This window comes from Vigna angularis, chromosome 9, assembly GCF_016808095.1.
Source record: "Vigna angularis cultivar LongXiaoDou No.4 chromosome 9, ASM1680809v1, whole genome shotgun sequence".
Classification (NCBI taxonomy): domain Eukaryota; kingdom Viridiplantae; phylum Streptophyta; class Magnoliopsida; order Fabales; family Fabaceae; genus Vigna; species Vigna angularis.
Window position 1 is genome coordinate 15,667,632 of NC_068978.1, and position 20,782 is coordinate 15,688,413.

Consider the following 20,782-nt stretch of genomic DNA (forward strand, 5'->3'; position numbering starts at 1 on the left):
AGTTTTGAAATTACTAAATTTTGCCTAGGAGTGCATAATGATAAGTGTGGGGATGTGATGAGAGCATATTTATGCCCTCATTTAGCCTTTAATATTGGATTATTAATTGACTTTTGTACTTTAATAGAATATTTGAATTAAGATTTGTTATAATTGGGTTTATTTAGCATGAGATACAAAAACATGTTAAAAATAGCTTTTGAGTTACATAAATGTTCTTTGGATATTTTAAGGTGTGTTAGTGCAACTGCAACTAAGTTGATGTCATTGAGGTGTGAAAATAAATTGGTTAAAGTTTCATAACACCTTAAAGATAAATCCAATAATAACAAATAATCAAGACCACAAAGAGTTAATCCAAGCATATCATGAAAAAGTAAAGAAATTTGATCAATAATTGAGAATGTACTTTGATTAGTGGTAAAAACTTTAACAAGAATTAATCAAGAATGTGCTTTGGTTAATTAGCTTTTTACTTGATATAAAAGGTAAAAGGTAGACATGATTAGACATAGTAATATTTAATTGAGAACGTACAATGGTTAAATTTAGTATGATTAATCTTCAAAGTTCTTGCTTTTAATTGAGAATGTATTTTGGTTAAGAGTGAGATATCTGACTTTGGTGTTGTTTAGCGACGAAAACTCCTGCCCAGTTAGAAGTCATTGTCCAAGTTATGCCCAACGACACTAAAATGTGTAATTGAGCTTTAATTAAACAATCTTGACACTTCTTAAGTTATTCCCCACTTAACAAACTTCATAATACTTTAAAATATCACACTTTTAGCTCATGAAATGCCAAATTAGTTCAATTCAAAGGTTTAACAGAGGAGTTCCTAACAATAGAAAACCAAGATTCTACAAGCATAGCCTTCACTCTCTAATATAAATTGAATCCAATAGAGCATGCATTTATCATAGTCAGTTCAATACTAAACCATTTCACCACAATAAATCAGTTCATAATTCGACTTCAATAAATCAAATTCATAATAAACACAACTCCACACCAAACACATGAGAATTATAAGAAAACTAATTTCTCTTACCTACTAAAGAGAACTACCGAGGTCCTTTGACACTAAGTACCCTTAATCACTATGATAAGCAAAATTTACACAAAGAAGATGCACCTCAATGATTCGATCAAACACTAATGATCCTAATTGAACAATTGTGCATTACTGCCCCTAAACCACACATGAAACTTAATCTCTCCAACATTCGAAAACTTAAATTACTATAAAGGAGGAAAAAAAAATTACTTTATTCAATAATTAAATCGAATAAAAAGGTTGGCCTCGACATCTTCTATAGTGCTTTTCGATCTTCAAACATATGGGTAGAAGGTCAGATTCCTAGAGAGAAAGTAGAGGTGAGGAGAATTTTTTTCTTTCTAGAGAGATAATGGCTTTTATAAGAATGAACTTTACTTAACTGATTTTCTATTTATATTAAAGTCTTTTAATAATAAAATAATTAAATGTATCTTATAAAAGCTCTATCTCATTTAAAATAATTTTCTAGGATCTTACACACTTTATCATCTTTTATAAGCTTGGGTTGTTTTGTGGATTTTGTTTGAAATTGAAATTGAAATTTTAAGCAAGTACTTGGAAAATGATTTAAAGTTTTCAAGAATTTATATTTGATGATTTCAATTATATATAATTTGTTTTTTTTATGTAATAAATTCTTGATTTTTTATATTAAGTAATACTCCAACTTAGATATAAATTATGTAAATATATATTGAAAACAACTTACATAAAAACTTCACATTTTTGTTATTTCTAGATGTGTCATAATAAGTACATAAAAAGGCAAAAAATATCCAAAATTTATGTCAAACTATACTTTATACCATGTAAATTTCTGTCAAACCTAGCCAAATCCGATGTAAATTTATGTTGACTAGGGTGTGGTTCAACATAAATTTTAAATACTTATTAAAAAAAACATTTCCTTTGGGCTTCAAATGAAAATCTAAAATAAAGAAAATTATCAACACAATATAACTTTCAACTATTTCAATACAAAAACACCTACTCTATCCTGTAAACAACCTAATCAAAAACCTAAATTATTCTATATATGCTAGTCGAGGAAGCTTGTCCACTATTCTCTTAATTGGGTGATGTTCTACTATGACAATGGAGATTAATCGTTGATGATCCAAAACATTTAATTTACATTAGTATGAAATAATTACAAAAATAAAATATATTTTAGTCTATGTTAGAATTTGTTATCTCTGTCCAAGTGCCAATAATACCTACCAAACTATAACCACTAGTGTAAAATAGACTTTTTATAGCTATTGTTTATACCGGTTCAAATTTATCAGGTATAAAAAATAATGTAATGACAATATCGTAAATAAGATAAATTCTTTTACACCGATTGTATTAAAAATCGGTATAAAAAATACTTCTACACTGGTTAGAATAAAAATAAGTATAAAAGTTATTTTTTATACCGACTACAACTTTAAACCGGTATGAAATATTTAATATTCTGCCCGCGTTTTCCCTCTTCACTTCCTCTCCCCGCGTCTTTCACTTTCACGCTGCCTTTCTTCTCCTTTGTTTCTAAATCGCCAAATCAATCGTGAAAACTCTCATCCAACTGGACTGCGGCTTCTCTCTTTTGCTATATTTGGGAGGTTAGGGTTCCGCGACTCATCTAGAAGCGATTGATGCTGAAATTGCGGCCATTCTCGATGAGGCTCGAACATCATACGCCACCCACAACCGAAAGCTCATGTCACTCCTCCGAGCCAAATCCTCTTCTTCGGTCTTCTTTTCCGCCTTCTCCAGAACCCTAACTCCTCTCATTGATTTCCAGAGGCGCCTTGCCTCTGTTGAACGCGTCGTCTCCTTCGTCTATGCCCTTGCTGCCTCCGCCTCCGACGAGTTCCTCGATTGCTTCCTCAAGTTCCTCCTAGCTGCTACTACGACATCCAACAAAACAGCCAGATTCCGAGCGTGCCAGATCGTCTTCGAGGTAACTGATTCTCACAATTTCCAAGCACTATTTAATTGAGTTTTCTGAACATTACTGAACTTTATATATATCAGTCACTGAAGGGATAGTTTTATGAAGTCTGATACTGAGGTGAAAAATGCTTACAATTTCAATATTTATGATTGCACGGAAGATTGTTAAAATTAGAGCTAATATCTCGGATTTGTTGAATTTTAGATAATATTGCGGCTTCCAGATGACTACGCAGAAGTGAGCAATGAGATATGGGATGAGGTGATTGAGTGGATGATGGTGAGGGTACGAGACAAGATCCCTGTGGTACTTTTGTAGTTAGAGCGCTTTCACGTTTTGTGAACGACTCTGTGAACAGTGACATCCTTGATTTGTACCTCGAGGTGCTCCCTTTGGAACATAATGCAGTGAGTATTACAATCAGATAACGTCCATTTCTTTTTGTTTCATACTTCGGTTTGGATCAATTGTGTCGTTTCGTGTTCAAGATTTTAGTAGTTTATAGTATCTTAGGTGCAATTTCTATTGAGGTTTTTAGACAAAATCATCATATTCTCTGTTGTCATTAACTAGCATGGCTTTGCATTATACTGCAACTGCTCTACGGCCATACCATTATCTTAGAGCCTGCACCTTACGGTTATTTGGGTACACTAAATTTTTTATTTTTCTATTACTTCATTGATTTGACTAGAGAGATATATATCTTATGATTTTGGTGTTTGTGAAACATATCCACATGTATGACCCTCTATCCATTAACCTTATTTCTTTTTTCTTGTAGCCAATGAGATCACGTAGTGCATCACCTTTAATGTTATCTCCATACCGAGCCATAGTTTTTAGGCCAAATGCAATTTTTGTGCTTCTGAGAAAGGCATATAAATATTCTGAACTGGGCTCTGTTTGTAGAATGGTATTCACAGCCAATATATAATTTATCGTCGAAACAGTTAAACATTTACTAAGTAAGAAAGTATTGTCAAAACAGAATTTAACACAATAAAACAAATTCAAGTATATTAGTTCAGCTATCATTTTGCTGGTAAGAAAAGATATCACGATTTAATGCATTTTAGTTAAGAAAAAAAAAATCAAATGAAGTTTCTCCTTGGTTTTAATTTTTATTGTATATTATGCTATATCGTTTTGTATAAAAATAATGAGTATCATACTAGTTTATACTTTCCTTGTCCATTTTCGCATTTTTAGAAAAAGTTCAAGTCACTTACTATAATTTTTAATTCAATGTCTTCAAAAATATTAATTTGGTAGCATTAGATTTTGGGAATTTATTTATCTTTTATAGGGTATAATTGTAATTTTCTGCTATAGATAATAATTTTAGGTAATTAAAGAGAGACATTGAATTCCATACAAACTTGCTTCTGAGATAATTTGTAAATGTTAAATCAGCTCTCATTATTATGTTTGCATAACAACAATTTACATAATCATCTCCTCATAAATATGTATACGTTAATTACTTTAAACTGTATCTTCATGAAACATGATTTTTGTCTTACATTAGCTCCTACTCGATTCTTCTATGATAAAACTGGGGTTGTTAGTGACAACCTTCAATTTAGTTCTACCATGGTATTTACCTTTTTTGTCTGATAAAGCTATTTTGAACAGTGAAAGTCATTGATTCCGGCTGAATAATACAAATGAAAGCTTGGAATCTCTGACTCCATAACATGGGAACTTGAATTAAATGCTTTACTGTGTTCTATTGGCTTGTTATAAGCTACACTTCAACATCAAGGCCATTTCCAATATCTGTGTGTAAGTCCATCATCTACATACCATATGAGCCATGACAAATTCATTCAAGAGTTCGGGTGTAAGATGTGTGGCAGCAAATTCAGATTTATAGGTGATTCACAATATTTTTCTGATGAAAATCTGATTGCAAATTCAGCTGAGATGCATCTGATTTGATTAAGCCAGTATCATCTGAGAAAACTTCAGCAAAGCTCTCTTTGACAATTGGCCGATCTGTTTTTTCTTGATTTGTGTGAAGCTACTGCAATGTTAATTCTGGTTCAACACTTAGTTCATTGTTGGACATCTTAAAATGCAGTTTGAGTGCTTCACTCAAGTTTAATTTGTTGAATCTGACTGTTATTGATTGTTTAAAACTCATTTGTAACATTACAACTCAAAATTGGTGTTGGAGTTGCTTGAATTGGTGATAAAAGGGGAACTCCACTAGTGAAAATTCGAATTACTGTTATTTAGCCTCAATTGGCAGCACTTATACACTTAAACCAATAATTTGGACTTGCTTGTGCTGCAAAACTGAGTATTAAGCAATCTGGTACAAATAGATTTTTCAAACACCAATTTCAGCACTTATTTTTCTGAAACAAGTTGCTTTTCTCTGCATAAATGTTTGCTGGTTTGGTACATCAATAATTGTGTGAGAATTGCTGGTTTGACCAAATGGTTGGTTATTATGCAGTAGATTTAAACATAATCTTCTTCAATTGAATTATCTATTTAGGCGATTTAGTGATGCTAGTGGAGCGAGATTTTAGAGTGGCTTAGATAAGATGGATGATGTTAACCTTTTTTTATGTTTACTTTTTGTTTCAGTGCTTTGAACTAGATGTTGTTTGCATACTGACGAGCTTAGCATCTAACCAAATTCTGTTTGTTGCCTTTTGGGATGAAGGTGGCATTAATTCTCTTCAGCTCTTTAACTGAAACAATTGGGAATGCTTTTCAGCCGTATTTTGCAGATCTGCAACTCAAGTGCTTGCAGGACGAGACTAGCAACCGTGTTAGAGTTGCCATCCTCAAGTGAGTTGATCTCTTTTATCTATCTCATTTTGTCCATATGAAGCAATTACTTTTGTATCCTTTTGTTGTTTGTTGATAATTATGACTGTTCTGTCACGGCAGTGGGATCATTCTTGGAATTCACTCATGATGGGGATGAAGTGGTGAGTTACTGCTGTTTCTGTAGTAAAATAAAAGGGAAAAATTATGTTGTTAATGGTTTTTATCTTGAGTGCTAGCAAATTGTTCTAATTTCATTTTTAGTTAGTGAATGATTTCCATATTGGTCGTAGTAAGTTCGTAGTTCAAATTATAATATGTTTCCTATCAATGAGAATTAATTTACTGCAACCAGCTCCCAGATTATGAATGATGTATGGGATAATCTGCAATTTTTGAAGTGAGTTACTGTATTGGTATAAAGACATGACCTTAGTGACTGAATGTTCTGCATAGCAGTATTTTGCACTTGCGATCTTTGCAAGAGTAACACATGTTGACTGAACTTATTTTATGTCTTAGCCCTAAATACTTGTTTTTTTATGAAGTTATTTAAAATTTATGATAGGAAGTAATCATGTTTGTGTGATGTACGTTACATTAATTTGGTATCTATAAGGAAGCCAATAGCTTATATTTTAGTTTTTGGTTTTGGTAAGCTTCTTCTAAAATTGTTACCTATTCAACTAGATCTGCATATTATATATTTTGTCCTTTTTTTTCTCTCTCAACTCATAAATTACCATCTGTGATTGAATGTAGGACATCATTTGTTTATTACATAAATCAAACGTTAGTTGTCTGTTATGCTTTTTTTGGTTATGTACATTGAGCTTGATTGTGCCGATTTTTCTTTTTGACAGTTGCATTTAGATTGATTAACCTTACACAGAGTGGATACATTGAGCATCACGAGGTGAGTTACTACTCTAGCATTATGTAGTACATTTTTTTGTTGTGTACATTTTATAACTACGATATTAAGGAATTAATATTATAACTGGACTCTTCGTTGTGTAGATATTTGATGACAGATCTCCAATGAAGCAACATGTTATAAAGGATGTTTGGAAGCACTGGGTTTCATTTTTTTTAATCATTTATAAATGATTAAATGTTTCAATATTACATTTTGAGTTTAGGAATTATTTTATGTATAACTATGTTAAGTAACTTTGTTAGGTAAATATATTTAGGACTTTGTTAGGTAAATAATACATTTTGATGTGTTAATAGAAACAACATTGATTATTTTACTCGTTATTGATTATTTAAACTGTATTCTGGGATTCAATTTTATGCAGGTCTGTATATGGATAGTAGCACATACAAATCAATTATTTTAAAAAAAGTCACTTTTTACCCCGGTTAAATCCATATCAGGTATAAAAAGTTTTGTTCTATCACAAGTATAAAAAATATTAGATTTTTATACCTATTATAAATAAAGCAGGTATAAAAGTAAAATTTTTTACACCGGTCCAAGAGCAGGTATAAAGAATCGAAAACTTTCTATACCCCCTGCTTCTATACCAGCTTGAAAATAGGTATAAAAAGTCTTTTTTAGGAGGTATAAAAAACCTTTTTTGCACTAGTGAACTTTTCATTCAATACATAAAACATATGTTATATTAGGATAAACTTAAATTTTATGTTTTATTAATAATTTTGTTTAAATATTATTTTATTGGTTTTTGGGTCTAGTAATATTTAATTTTATTTGATAGAGATAAAATAAGGATACGTAGTTATGATTTTTTATTTATCTAGGTACAATATTATTTTATGATAGATTATATTATTTTATGATAGATTAAGCAGATTTTATTTTTAAGATAGTTGATATTTTATGTTCAGATTTTATTTATATTCCCATAATATTGTAAGTGTCACGGTTATTTAAAGCCTTCAATTATCAATGAATAATAAGAATCAATTTCAGGAAAATATCAGAGTGTGTGTATCGTGAGTTTTTCTTAACAGTGGTATCAGAGTTTTATGCTCTGAGTACCTAGAGAGAGAAAGAGAGAGAGAGGAGAGAGTCAAACACCGTGAGAGAAAAAGTGAGTGCTTGATTTTTTTTGGAGAGAGATGACAAAGGTTGTCAATGGTATGCGTGTGACACAATTGACGAGAAAAACCAATTATGATAATTGGTGCCTACAAATGAAGGCGTTATTGAGATCCCAAGACGTTTGGGATATGGTGGAAGACGGGTACGTTGAACCTGATGAGAATGAACATCAGACGGTGACACAAATGACAGCGTTGAAGAAAACTCATGTAAGAGATGGGTCAACATTGTATTTTATCTACAATGTAGTAGATGAGTCGGGATTCAAAAAAATTGCGAATGCTAATTCAGCAAAGGAAGCCTGGGAGATATTGGAGGTTGCGTATAAAGGTGACAACCGCGTTAGACAAGTCCGAATACAAGCTCTCAGAGGAGAGTTTGAATAGTTGAAGATGGAGTCCAAAAAGCATATAACTGAGTACATAACTCGGGTGGAGAAGATGGTCAACCAACTCGGCAAGAATGGAGAACAAATACCATCTAGCCGGGTTGTGGGAAAAAAATTTGAGATCCCTTACAAAAGATTTCGAAAGTATTGTGTGCGCCATCAAAGAATCGAAGGACTTGTCGGTTCTCACAGTGGATGAACTTGTTGGGTCATTAAAAGCCCACGAACAAAGGAGAAGGAGTCGGGATGATCAGGTTGAACCCAACGATCAAGCATTACAGGTACAATTTGACTCAAATAAAACTCGGATTACTCAAAGTCGAGGTCCTGGTGGTAGAGGACAAGGTGGACGTGGCCGAGGTAATTTTGAGAATGATAATGAAGAGCAAACCGATCAACAGAATTGGCGTGACCGAGGGAAAGGGAAAGGCCAAGAAGATCTGTGAGGAGTTGAGTGTTTTAAGTGTGGCAAGTATGGCCACTATGCAAATAAGTGTAGATCAGTCAAGTGTGACAACTGTGGCAAGGCTGGCCATATTGAAAAGTATTGCAAGATCGAGACAAAGGGGGAGAATAATCTCCTTACTGAAGATGCAAAAGAACTGTTGCTGGTAAAGAGCTCGGATGTAGTGGACATGGAAAATTCGGTCTCAATAATGGATTAATTGATCTCGGTAAAAGGTGCGACAAACGTGGAAAAGGAACTCAAACAAAAAAATGAAGAGATTCAGCAGATACGGAGGCTTCTGGATGAAGCTAATGAGATTATGAATAAACAGAGGGTTGAGCTTGAGGAGCTAAAGAAGGCGGATGTTGGAACATGCTTGAAATCAAAGACTGATGAGATTTTTACCAACTCGGTATGGTATCTAGATACTGGGGCAAGCAATCATGTGTAGAAACGAGGACTTTTTTTATAAACTCACCAAGGTGGAGGCCAAATTTGTGTCTCTCGGAGATGACTCTAAGGTGGCCGTGAAAGGGCGTGGAACAATTCGGCATATGCAGAACAATGGACGAGTTGGAGAGATTATGGATGTTTACTATGTTCTCGAGCTGAAGAGAAATATTTTAAGCATGGGTCAGATAATTGGAAAAGATAATTCAATTTTTATGAAGGACCAGGTACTGTATTTAAAGGATAAGCGTGGTCGTCTAGCAACCCAAGCAAAAGCGAAGAAGAACTGGTTGTATAAACTAGAGTTGAAAATATTGGAGAGAAGGTGCTTGAAGCAAGGTATGACTAGTAAGAGCTTGGATAACTCTAACTCAAATATGATTGAAAGAAGCAAACTCGGTGTGAGATGATGCACATGGAAAGCCAAATGAAGGAAGGAAGAATTTAAGTTTATGGGAGAGTTTGTTGGGATAAACTTAAATTTTAGGTTTTATTAATAATTTTGTTTAAATATTATTTTATTAGTTTTTGTGTCTAGTATTATTTAATTTTATTTGATAAAGATAAAATAGGGATACGTAATTATGATTTTTTATTTATATAGGTACAATATTATTTTATGATAGATTAAGTAGATTTTATTTTTAAGATAGTTGATATTTTATTTTCAGATTTTATTTTTATTCCCATAATATTGTAAGTGTCACATCTATTTAAAGCCTTCAATTATCAATGAATAATAAGACTCAATTCTAGGAAAATATCAGAGAGTGTGTGTATTATGAGTTTTTCTTAACATGTTAGTCATAATTGTCTTATAATCCTTAACAAAGAATAATAAAAACAATTTCTAGTTGGGTTTTGTTGTGAAGCTAATAAAATCACGTTATAATATAATCTCCATGTATAATTACAATGAATGAGACCAATAATTAACGATAAAAAGTTAGTTGAATAATTATCATAATTTAAAAAATCATAATTATTAAAACCAATCCTTTAATATATGAAGTCAAGTAAATATTTCTGTGTTATTTTTTTTATATATATTTTTCAATAATCATCTTAATGGTGTGGGTAGAGCATGTAGTTCTTGTTGTAGTTCGAGAAGATGGTGGCAATACATTATAATGTTAGAGTAACCTTGTTATGCATAATTTTTCTTTTTGAAAAACTTTATAATGTTTTAAGAAATGTAATATTATCTTTTTAGTTGTACAATACGATAATGTATATATTTAATATTATAGTTATATTTTAGATAATTATAATAACATATTATATATATATATATATATATATATATATATATATTTTAAATATTAAACATGTGATATTTCTTTTACTATATGTATGTTATTAAAGAATATCTTCCATGCTGACTTTTATATTTTGTCCTCTGTAATTCTTTTTCTTATCTTCCACATTGGAAACTAAACTATTATATTCTGGGTTGGTTCTTTAATGATTTCAATTGAATTTTAAGTAACAAATTTGTTCTTCAATTTCAGTAACAAATACATTTTAATAATTATATAAAAAACTTATTTCAAAATATAAAAACCACTTTCAAGAATTTAATTATTTTATTTAGAATATATATATATATATATATATATATATATATTAAAGTGTAAGAGGGTAATAAAACAATAAAAAATAATATAAAGCATTTGACCGAATTTGAATTCAAACCCAATGAAAAAAAATTATCATAAGTTTCTCTCACATTAGTTTTTTTTCGCAACCGGGATCACGACGAGAGAGACGATGAAAATCTTGAAAAATAGTAAAAAGTTTTTGAAAAGAGTTTGGAGTCGTTACCATATTTTATTTTGAAAAACTACGGAAAAACCATAAAAATAAGGCTTGGTCTACGAAATAAGAGATTATGGATTCAGGAGTCGGCTACGCGTAGGAAAAGTATTAACACCTACAACGCCTGCTCAAAAGGAGTACCTTTAATTAAATGTGCAAAGATGATGTGATTTTCAAAATGTCATTTTTCCCCGAAAATAACAATGCAAGACAATACAAATGTAAGAAAAATATTTTTTTATTTTTAGGAAGCCCGACAAGGATTGACCTTGCTCCTACATATTCTTATGTGAGAAATCAGGGATACGTAGTTCTTTTGAAAAATATGTTTGGATAATTGTTTGAGAAATTGTTTGGAAAATTTTAGATTTTTGGGAGGTGAACCTAACAAGGATTAACCTTGCTCCTAAGTATCTCTAGTCTTGATAGAGAATCAAGGATCACGTAGTTCTGGCAAGGATTAAATGCATGAAAATTTGATATTTTTTAACCTTTTTTTAGCTTTTTGGAGATTTTACATTTTTTTTTGTATTTTGATATAATATTTAGATTTTGTGTAATGAGCACTAGACTGATGTCTACGATCGCACGAGTACTCACACGACTTTTTGTTTATTTTTATTGTTTTACGTAATGAGCATTGGGCTGATGCGTACGATCACACGAGTACTCACACGTTTTTTTGTTTATTTTATTATTTTGCGTAGCGAGCACTAGGCTGATGCGTAGGATCGCACGAGTACTCATACGACTTCTTTGTTTATTTTTATATTTTGGGTAATGAGTACTAAGCCGATGCGTACGATCGCACGAGTACTCATACCGCTATTTATATTATTATATATTTTTTAAAGTTTTATATATTATTGTCATTTTCTTATTTGTTTTTTTTTTAAGAAAGATATGAGTTGAAAGATCTATGTCATAAAAATGTTAAAAAAGCATAAGATAAAACAAATGTGGTAGAAAACAAGATAAATTTATAAACTATAAAAAATGATCAAAATGCATATATAAATAGAATGAGAACAATATGTGTACCTTGTTGAATATTTGAATGATGGAGGAAAACCTTACTTGTAATAAGTTGTGAGAAGAGGTAGATGGAAGGTGAAGAAGATGACCTTGGAGTAGAAATGTGTTGTAAAAGAAGAATGAAGTAGAATTTTGGGATGAAATGAAGAAGTTTGGTGTGAGAGAGATGAGATGGATATTGTGTAATTGTGTATGTAATGGAGTGAAGAGAATATGAATATTTATAGAGTTAAGGACGGAGAAAGAGTTAAATAAAATATAATTTTTTTAAAAATTAGTGGAAAAATAAAAAACGTTAAGGTGGAAAATAAGTAAAAGAAATAATATAAAAAGTGGGTGGAGAAAGTAGGTGAAATAAAATATAGTGAATAGTAAAAGTTAATGTGGAAAATAAGTGAAAAAAATAATATAAAAAGTGGGTGGAAAAAGTAGGTGAAATAAAATATAGTGGATAGTAAAAGTTAATGTAGAAAATAAATGAAAGAAATAATATAAAAAGTGGGTGGAGAAAATAGGTGAAATAAAATATAGTAAATAGTAAAAATTAATGTAAAAAATAAATGAAAGAAATAATATAAAAAGTAGGTGGAGAAATTAGGTGAAATAAAATATAATAAAAAAAGTAAGTGGAAAAATTAGAAAAGTTATGAGAAAAAAATTAAATAAATAAAAAATAAATATATAAAAAATGTAATAGTAAATGAAAAGGTAGGTGATGTGAACAGTGACGTGGGAAGGTGTTGTGGAGAGTGGGGTGTGATAAGAAAAATAGGTGGTGAAGAAGTAAAAAAGTGTTGAATTATTTTGGACCATTGGGCTAAGGGTTTAAAAGTTAATTAAGGGGTGCAAACAGTAAAATAAATAGTATTTTTTATTTTTTTATTTTTTTGATGAATTTAATTTACCCGGATAAAATTGGGTGTTGACAGCTGCCCCTCTTTACTTAGATTTTACTAGATGATATGAAAATTTATCATTTATATATTATCGTAGTAAAAGATAAGTAAAGGTAGAAACACTAATTTTGTTCAGGTTTCAAAATAAACATAAAAAACAAATAGCAAGACATTTTCAACAAAATATACACGAGATAAAGGAATTGAGCTATGTAAACCTTATGGACGGGGTACTAACACTATTGATGAAGAAATTGAGCTCTACAAACCTCATGGAGGGTGTGCTGACCATATGATGAATGAATTGAGGTATACAAACCTCGTTGAGGGTATTCTGACCCTATGGATGATTGAAGTGAGGTATATAAACCTCGTGGAGATTTTGAGTTTGACCAATACTTTGCAGAGGGTCAAAGTCTCAAAGAATTGGGCTCGACCAACGCTTTGTAGAGGACTGACATCAAAGAAAGGATTGGACTCGACCATTGATTTGTAGAGGGCCAAGATACCAATGACAGAATTTTAAAACTGGGCTCGACCAATGCTTTACAGAGGGCCGAGACACCAATGTCATAAATTTAAAATTGGACTCGACTTTGCAGAGGGCCGAGACACCAATGATTTGAGTTGGACCAATGCTTTGTAGAGGGCCGACATCTCAAAGAAAGGATTGGACTCAACCAATGTTTTGTAGAGGGCTGAGATACCAATGACAAAATTTTAAAATTAGGCTCGACCAATGCTTTGCAGAGGGCCAACATCTCAAAGAAAAAATTGGGTTCGACCAATGTTTTGCAAAGGGCCAAAATACCAATAGCAATGCCAGACAAAATTGGGCTTGGAGTGCCAGACAAACTAGTCTTAGAGAGGTCACCTGGATTCGATCATTGCTTAGCAGAGGACTAACATCCAAATGGAGAACCTAAAATTGACCATTGATTAGCAGAGGGTCAAGATCCCAATAAAAATTGACTCGATCATTGCACAACAGGGGTTCAAGACATCAATGACAGAAATTTAAAATAGGTTGGTTGTTTTGATTTTTAAATTTTTGAATTTTATGACTTTCTTAAATTTTTTTTGTTTTGTTTTTGAAAAAGAAATCAATGAGAATTTCTGAGGAAATGTCCTAGTATGAGGATAATATAGAAAAGTTGTTAAATCTTGGCATGGCGTTGAAACCGTGACTTAAATGTGATAAAAAAAGTGTTGAAACTTTGTACAAGGATCAAGGTGTTGAAACCCCGATATGCAAGAGAAACATAATTGATATAAATTTTAAATTTGAAGGAGATAACTTTGATGCATATTGACTTGTTTTTTTTTTTTTTTCTTTTTGAAAGAAGGAGATTTGATAATCATTCATGGAAAACATGTTCATAATTTATGAAGATTTAGGCCTTCATTTTTTTTACAATGGATGTCACAAATTCTAAAGTCAAATGTTCAAAATGAAGCTTGTGAGCTAGACATTTTATGATAAAATACTAGTGTATGCGTGCTTGATATCAGAGGTTGGTTAAAATGGTAAGAAAAATGTTTAGAAGGGTTTGAAGGGTACCAAGATCACCATGTGGGCCTGTCACTCCTTAAAACAGTTGCAAATGCCAATGTGAGATAAGAGATACTCAAAAAGCTTCCCAGTTTGAGGTCTGGGAAAAAAATGGGTATGGACAAATGTATCTATGAATTGTCAAGACATGAAATCCATATGAGTCTCACAAAATTTCCCCTAGTTTCGAATATGGATCAATGAATGTCAAGGAAAATCAGTATCATGCGAGGCCCAAAAAGGTTGCCCCCGTCTCGGGCCTACGAATGATAAGGTGAACCAACATCATGCAAGGTTTGAATATGGATTTATGAATTTTAGGACGAACTAGAATCATGCAAAGCTACAATAACTGCTCCAGTTTTGATAGAATGGACAAATCAGGATCATGAGAGGCCCACAAAGGTTGCGCCAATTTTAAGAATGGATTTATGAACGTCAGGGTGAATGAGGCGCAACAGGGCTACCCCTAGTTTGTGAATGGGTTTGGCAAGGATTGAATGAAAAGGATGCCCCCAAATGATCTGACCTTTCTTTTTGACTAGCTAGCAAGAAAATCCCCTCTTCCTAAGACATTTCATTTCTTTGTGTTTACCTTCTCTCTTTTTTTTACAACTACATTGTAAACTTATCACATAATTAAGCTTTATGAAAATTGAAGAAATCGTCATTCAATCAATGTAGACTTTTATTCGGCTTGTAACAAGGTTATGGGCTCAAGGGTTTTCAAGGAAATGATAAGGCCCAAACAAATGTTTCAAGGTTATTATTATTTGTTTGAAACAAGGGTTACCATTCCGGTCTTGAATTCTGCTAGTTGTCAACCTCTTCAGTGATTTACTCTTTCTAAAATTCTATTTCTCATTCTTTCCACTTATCATCACTTCGTGGTTTCTCTTTTTATTTATTTTTCTTGATGAACTCTCTTTATTTGATCACTAAGTATCTATGGTTTTCATCTTTAGTTGACTTCTATTGTAATGGTAACCCTTGTTCGGGTAAATTTTGACAAAGAATTTATTCTTTTTTTTAGCTCAAATGGGGTTATCAATGAACATATTTTTTGATGACTTGCCTTGAAAATAATTGACTCAACATGTGATATTTTGTTCCCCATTTTTTTAGTAAATGCAATATGAAATAAAAAAATGATTCTTGCTTAAAGAAATCTTTTTGGATTTTTCAAACTTGTGCTTCTCTATCTTTTATGAATGAAGAAATGTAAAATGAAATGGAAATTGTTTCTCCTGAATGGGACCGGGGAAAACTCCTGCTACCTCCGTCCGGAAACACTCCTCCACCTCCGATCGGTCTTCCTCCTCTTGCCTCCTCTGTGCTCGGTATCAGTGCAAATGGGTTGACCTACAGCAAACACTCCGACGATCAAGTCAGAATGGGCTCTCGCAAGTCTATAATTATCAAAAGAACAGAGAGTTTACCTTCTCCTTTGACTGCTATTTATATGATTTCAGGGAATATTCCCCATTAATTTACCTTTTAATGGCTTTCAATGCGTACCTTAAATACTCGACAATGACCGTTACCTCATTAACTAATCATTCATGAGCCTTCAACTGCTGTCCCCCGCCCATAGCTTTAGGTGTTCGCCCAGCTTGGTCGTGTTACCTCTAAGAGAACCGATCGGACGTATCCGGCCGAGGAGCCCGATCGGATAGATTAGCTATGCTTCTACCCGATCGGCCCTCTCTAAAACCTTCCCGGTCGGTTGTCCGCCCTTGGTAGTAACACAAGTCCCCCAAGCCTTAGCAAAAATACCTTTTTTGCGTAGGGTTTGAAGTGATCTCCGCTCGGTTCTCCTCTTTCTCTGTCTGAATCCTACTCTGGCGAAAACGTAAAGTCATGATTGTAATTTTTTAGGCGGGAAACACAGAAAACCAAGCGTCAGATCGCCTGATCCGTCAGATCTTTTCGTAATCGAAACGTCAAGTCACTTGAGCCGCCAGATATCCTGACGTTTGGCGCTTCGGATATACCCGTTGAGTCAGTTTTAACCTTGGTATAAATATCAAAATTTTACCCTAACATTTTACTTCCATCTTCTCACCGCCGTCTGCCTCTCCTTGCTCTGAATCTTCCTCTACTCCTTTGGTTCTCCACTCCTCAGGTAATCATGTCTTCTGATTTCTCCGGCGACGAGGGTAGGGGGTATGCTGACAATGACAATGCCAGTCCATCCTCTTCCTCCTTGGCTGCATTTTCCGGTCCCGGTGCTAGGGCCTCACCTTCCGGGAACTCCTCCGATCTCCTGGTTGATAGCGATGCTCCTAACGAAGTTGCCATCCACGTGGACTCAACCGGCGCTTGGGACGGAAAGCCCCGAGCTTGGCCACCTGTTCCTGGCTACGAATGGGTACCCCATGAAGTTAGGCAATTTCCCTCCTCTTTCTACGATCGTCAGGCTTTCCGCAACTTAATCAGCCACATCTGCCTGGTCAAGACTGCTGCCGACGCCAAGCATTTCAAACTAGCCATTTGTCAAAGGACCGAGCGCGTCTACCACGGTCGGGGCAACTACCCCTCTGACTTCTTCTACGTTTATGCCACCATGTTCAAAGATTTGAAGGTTCTTCTGCCCTTCTCTGACTTCCAGATGAGTGTATTGAGAACACTTAACTTGGCTCCTACTCAGCTTCATCCGAACGGTTGGGCCTTCATGCAAGCGTTCTCCGCCTTCTGCTCCGGTTTAGCTCTCAAGCCGACTCCTGCCGCCTTCCTTTACTTCTTTCACGTACAGCCTCATCCGTCCAAGCCTTGGGTTTCCTTTCGGACTGTCGGGAACAAACATCTGTTAACCCTCTACAACAGTTCCTACAAAGACTTTAAAAATCACTTCTTTAAAGTCGTGTCGACGGAAATCGGCCACTAGAGCTTTTGATCCCCGACCGGAGAAGCCAAGTTTCATTTCTACTGGACCCGAGATCCGCGGAAAGTTCTTTCCTGGCCAAAGCCCCAGATGGCTCCCGAGGACCTGGATTTGATAAATCAGCTTTGTCAGCTACCCCCTAAGTCCTCCTGTCGGGTTCTGATCAGTTTCCTGGGCAACAAGAACCTTTCTTCTCACGTGTTTGGTAAGCTATTTTTGACCGCCTACTATTGAGCAGCCATTTGAACTTATCTGAATTTTCGTTTGTCTTTGCAGATTATCTATCGAAGATGGATCCGTCCAAGAACAGCACCTTTGCCCGCCTGTTCGCTCAAAGGGGGGGTGATGTGAGAAAATCGGGCGGGAGCTCATCCCACGCCCCATCTACCGTCGCCAAACCTGTCACTCCTCGTCCAGTGCAACATGCTTCCATTCCTCCACCTTCGGTCGAGACTGTGGCCAATCAAGCTCCTCCTCCCAAGTCCCCCCCGAAGAAGAAAGGGAAACGAATGGCCGCTCAGGAGACTTCAGCAGAGTCCAAGCATGCTAAGAGGAGTTTGCCTGACGGGCCTCCTCTCCCCGGTCTGCTGAGTTCAGATTTATGGGTGGCCAAGCGTCTCCACTTCGACCTTTTCACTGAAGAAAAGGCCCTGGTCAGTGGGATGACCGAGGAAGAGGCCTCCAACATGGCCCTAGAGTTGACGGCACGGTTGGCCATGTGTCAGACCTATGTCGCCCAGAAAAAAGCCTTTGCTTCCGTCGAGCTTCAAGCGCTTCAAGCAAGGTTCGAGTCTACTTTCAAGGCCAATCAGGACCTTACCCTTCAGTTGGCCGAGGCCGAATGGATGGCAGAAGAGGACAAAAAGAAAGCCAGCACATTGTTGGCCGAAGCTCGCGCTACTCAACGTCGTATGCAACGGTCTTTGGATGATGTCAAACTTGACCTCCAAAAAGCCACCTCCTCCAACGCCACTCTGACAGCCGAGCGGGATTCTCTCCGCGGTCAAGTAACCAAGTTGGAGGCAGAAGTCAAGCTACTGGGCGATGAAGTGGTGAACGAGCATGTGCTCAGTTTTGACAAGGCTCTCGCCCAGTGTAATCTTCTCTTCAACGTGCCTATCGACGATCCTCGCCTGGACGTGAGTATGATGGTGGTGGACAACAAACTGGTTCCCATAAGCATCCCCCCATCTTCTCCTCCGGTCGGCCAAACTGTCGACGCTGCCTTCGAAGTGGTTGGAGAGACCGATGAAGCCGCAGGCCAATCTTAAGTGTTTAAGCTTAGGACTTTACTGCTTTTGAACTTGTACTTCTAACAACTTTTGGAAATCAATGAAAAATTCAAGTTCATTATGCCATTTTACCTTTGTTCCTGTTTACTTGCATTTTCCTGTTTACTTGCATTTTCCTGTTTTGTTTTTTCGCGCATAGCCTTTTCGTTTGCTGCTTGGTTTGCCCCGTAAGAGTTCCGCTCGGTTTAGGTCTTAGGAGCTCTCTAGAAGCGTGCCCTAAGACCAAGGTGAGAGTTCACGAGAGAATTATGCCTCACCCGCTCGGTTTAGGTCTTAGGAGCTCTCCAGAAGCGTGCCCTAAGACCAAGGTGAGAGTTCACGAAAGAAATCTGCCTCACCCGCTTGGTTTAGGTCTTAGGAGCTCTCTAGAAGCGTGCCCTAAGACCAAGATGAGAGTTCACGAAAGAAATCTGTCTCACCCGCTCGGTTTAGGTCTTAGGAGCTCTCTAGAAGCGTGCCCTAAGACCAAGGTGAGAGTTCACGAAAGAAATCTGCCTCACCCGCTCGGTTTAGGTCTTAGGAGCTCTCTAGAAGCGTGTCCTAAGACCAAGGTGAGAGTTCACGAAAGAAATCTGCCTCACCCGCTCGGTTTAGGTCTTAGGAGTTCTCTAGAAGCGTGCCCTAAGACCAAGGTGAGAGTTCACGAAAGAAATCTGCCTTACCCGCTCGGTTTAGGTCTTAGGAGCTCTTTAGAAGCGTGCCCTAAGACCAAGGTGAGAGTTCACGAAAGAAATCTGTCTCACCCGCTCGGTTTAGGTCTTAGGAGCTCTCTAGAAGCGTGTCCTAAGACCAAGACGAGAGTTCACGAAAGAAATCTGCCTCACACGCTCGGCTGTTAACACATGACGAAAATTCTGTGATAAACAATGTATTATTGATATGAAATAATGAGTACAAAGCTCTTAGCTGAAATAAAATTTTAAATGAGACGCGTTCCATGTATTGGGTATAGCCTTTCCCGTCAGGTGCTCCAGGCGGTATGCTCCATTTTGCAAATTCTCTACAACCCTGAAGGGGCCCTCCCAATTTGCAGCTAATTTTCCTGCCGATCGGTCTCGTCGGGCTTCTGCTATTTTTCTCCACACAAGGTCTCCTTCAGCAAATTGTCACGGCTTGACCTTGGTGTTGTAGCGCCTCGCCAACAGTCTCTTTTTAGCCTCCGCTCGGATCATAGCTACTTCTCTCCGCTCGTCCAAAGTGTCAAGCTCCACGCGAAGTTCCTCATTGTTATCTTGGAGATTTTGGACTTCCCTTCGAATAATAGGTTCGCCTACTTCGATTGGTAACATTGCGTCCATTCCGTATGTTAAGTTGAACGGGGTTTCCCCCGTTGTACCGTGCGGGGTGCAGCGATATCCCCACAGGACCTCCTGAAGTTTATCTACCCAGAGGTCTTTGGCTTCTCCCAGCCTTTTCTTCAACTCGGATACGATGACCTTGTTGACCGCTTCCACTTGGTCGTTCGTTTGAGGATGCTCTACCGAGCTCGTGACATGCTTAATTCCCAGCTTCTTGTAAAATTCTCCTAAGCCTTTGTCAATGAATTGTCGGCCATTGTCTATAACTATGATTTTGGGAATTCCAAACCTGCAGATGAGCGTCCACATAAACTTTTGAACCCTTGCTGCCGTGATCGTTGCGAGCGGTTCTGCCTCCACCCACTTAGTGAAATAGTCAATTGCCACAAGTAGGAATTTCTTTTGCGCTCGGCCCACAGGAAAGGGTCCGACAATGTCGACTCCCCATTGTGCGAACGGCCACGGTGACACCAAGCTGTGCAATTCGACGGGTGGAAGATTGAGGTTCTTACCATGCTCCTGACACTTCAAGCATTTCTGCGCAAATTCTTTGCAGTCTCTCTCCACCGTCGGCCAAAAATAGCCCGCTCGTATGACTTTGGCACGTAACGCTCGCTGCCCTGTATGCATTCCACACACCCCCTCGTGCAACTCCCTCATCACATATTCAGCTTCCTCCACGGATATGCACTTCAACAAGGGTGATGAAAATCCTCGTTTATATAGGTCTTCCCCTATTAACAAATACCGAGTGGCCTTCTTCGCCTCAGCCACTCGGACGTGCAAGTCATTCTCCTGCCTTTGAATGACTTCCCTTATATCTTTCCTTCAGTCAGGCCGATCGGAGACCTCGTGAAC

The 20,782-nt window shown here is 36.1% G+C and overlaps 1 long non-coding RNA gene across 2 annotated transcripts; it reads left to right on the forward strand.

The window, feature by feature from the left end:
- The first annotated feature begins 2,558 nt into the window (after nt 1–2,558).
- Nucleotides 2,559–7,052, forward strand: LOC108347346 (uncharacterized). Of its 2 annotated transcripts, XR_008245442.1 has the most exons (6): nt 2,559–3,008; nt 3,207–3,409; nt 5,683–5,810; nt 5,913–5,953; nt 6,653–6,705; nt 6,810–7,052. It is a non-coding gene; the product is annotated as an uncharacterized LOC108347346 (long non-coding RNA). The 2 variants fall into 2 exon arrangements; XR_001833866.2 differs by lacking the exons at nt 2,559–3,008; nt 3,207–3,409 and adding an exon at nt 4,557–4,881.
- The last annotated feature ends 13,730 nt before the right edge of the window (nt 7,053–20,782 follow it).